Source organism: Sapajus apella, unplaced genomic scaffold (assembly GCF_009761245.1).
Source record: "Sapajus apella isolate SASKATOON/1434 unplaced genomic scaffold, GSC_monkey_1.0 scaffold111, whole genome shotgun sequence".
Lineage (NCBI taxonomy): Eukaryota > Metazoa > Chordata > Mammalia > Primates > Cebidae > Sapajus > Sapajus apella.
The window spans coordinates 2028330-2030844 of NW_022437051.1; the positions used below are offsets into that span (position 1 = coordinate 2028330).

Consider the following 2515-nt stretch of genomic DNA (forward strand, 5'->3'; position numbering starts at 1 on the left):
AACTGGACGTGGTGTATTTATATATGTATGCATGCAGCATGTATGTATGTATGTATGTATTTATTTATCTTCTGTCCTTCACACTCTACTGGTCAACTCTAGGTCTCTGTGCAGCTGGGTGGGTCTGGGGGAGAGTGTTGCTATTCCCCAGTTCCCAGCTGGAGCCATGGGAAGGCCTTGGCCTAGCTCTCCAGGGTCCCAGACTGTGGAGTTTGGAGGGGCAGGTCTGGCCTCTCCTGAGCCAACACAGGGCACCCATGTGGGGTACGAGCTCGCTACCCGTCAGCCAGCCTAGCTGTGTTAGGAGAAGTATACCTTGCTGTCATTCACACTGGGCTTGATCGTGTCACTGCCAGGTTTCTAGCCAGCAGGACAAACTTCCAGATGCTCATCTGTGTACTGGAAGGCCTGGACCAGCTGCGGAGCGTCATCCGCAGAGAGTCCCACAGACCAATCATTAACAGCGATCTGGGGAAGGCCATCCTTGCCCTGGATGATAAAGAGGCCCCTGCAGGCCAGGCGTGGTGGCTGACGCCTGTAATCCCAGCAGGAATACAGGGAGGCGGGGTGGGCGGATCACCTGAGGTCGGGAGTTTGAGACCAGCCTGACCAACATGGAGAAAGCCGGTCTCTATTAAAAATACAAAAATTAGCCAGGCGTGGTAGTGCGTGCCTGTAATCCCAGCTACTAGGGAGGCTGAGGCAGAAGAATCACTTGAACCCGGGAGGCAGAGGTTGCAGTGAGCTGAGATCGCATCACTGCACTCCAGCCTGGGCAACAAGAGTGAAACTCTGTCTCAAAAAAACAAAAAAGAGGCCCCTGCAGATGGCGCCCTGGTATGTTTTCAGCATGCCATCATTCTCAGACATACTCTGGTCACGTCAGCAAGCAAGGGGGTGTTCAGGGGGTCCAAGCCTCCCTCCCTCAGGGGGGCACTGATCCAAGCCAGGTGGATGAATTGAGCCCACTGAGGTCCCTAGCACTTCGCAGCTTTTGGAAGCCCTCAGCATGGTCGCTGAATGCGATGATCTCCATTGCAGGCACACAAAAGTGAAGTCCAAGGCGTGGTGGCTTATGACTGTAATCCCAGCACTTTGGGAGGCCGAGGCAGGTGGATTATCTGAGGTCAGGAGTTCGAGACCTGCCTGACCAACATGGTGAAACTCCATTTGTACTAAAAATACAAAATTAGCAGAGCATGGTGGCACATGCCCGTAGTCCCAGCTACTTGGGAGGCTGAGGCAGGAGAATTGCTTGAACCTGAAAGACAGAGGTTGCAGTGAGCTGAGACCGTGCCACTGCACTCCAGCCTGGGCAACAGAGCCAGACTCCATTTCAAAAAAAAAAAAAAAAAAAAAAGTCAAGTCCAGAGGGTGGAAAAAGAGGACCGTGTGCTTCCATCTGTAGTCCAGCAGCTCTCGCTCCTTGAAGGCGCCATCCACCAGGGCAGTGGCCTTGAAGTCAGGAGTGAGCTTTCCGACGTGTGTGTTACTGGAGGCCATGACTGTAAGCTGCATGGGCCAAGGCCAGATGCAGGACTGCCAGCTGCACGGACCCGTGTGCTCAGTGCCCTGCCACCTGTATCTATTTACCTGGCTGCTCTGCCTGTGAAGGACATGAGTAGAATCCTCTTCAGTCATGCAGAGGAGACAAGAGGCCCGTTCCTCTTCTTCTCTGGCCTGAGGCTACTTCTTAATTTTGTTATTATTTTTATTTTATTTTTTAGAGACGATCTCACTTTGCTGCCCAGTCTTAAGTGCAGTGGTATGATCATGGCTCACTGGGCTCAGGTGATCCTCCCACCTCAGCCTCTGGAGTGTCTGGGACGACAGGTACGCACTACCACGCCTGGCCAGTGATGATTGTTCTTTCAGTTTCTTCTAGAAACAAGGTCTTGCTCTGTTGCCCAGGCTGCTCTTGAGCTCCCGGCCTCAAGTCGTCCTCCCACCTGAGCCTCCCAAACCACTGAGATGACAGGTGTGAGCCACTGTGCACAGTCTGGCCTGAGCTTGCTTCTTCAGCCCAACTCTCGACCCTGGGGCCACAACGTGAGAACCGCAGTAGAGACAAGACCCAGCGCGCTTGCTTTGCCTGGTACTCTCTCCTGCGCACGGGGCCTGGCCTCCTGCTCGCCGCCTGCCCTCCACGTCCTGGTGCTCTACACGAAGTCATGTCAGTGGTCGCGACTCTGCTGGGGCTGCCTGGCTCCCTCTTTAGTGACACATCCACACTCCGGTTCCTCCTGGGTTTCTCCTGTGTCTGCCCTGAGGAGTAATTCAGCCTGATTCCTGATTCCAAGCTGCCTGAGACCCTGCTGGGTTCAGGATCCTGTGACCCTAGCTCTCAGCAGATCTTCCCTGTCCTGTGTTTTTTTTTTTTTTTTTTTTAAGATCAAGTTTCAACTCTGTCGCCCATGCTGGAGTGCAATGGCAAGATCTCCGCTCACTGCAACCTCCACCTCCCGGGTTCAAGCGATTCTTCCACTTCAGCCTCCCGAGTAGCTGGGATTACAGG

General features: G+C 53.8%; 1 pseudogene; it reads right to left on the minus strand.

Moving 5' to 3' along the window:
• Positions 1-291: 291 nt before the first annotated feature.
• LOC116537495 lies at positions 292-1503 on the minus strand (annotated as a pseudogene).
• Positions 1504-2515: the final 1012 nt, after the last annotated feature.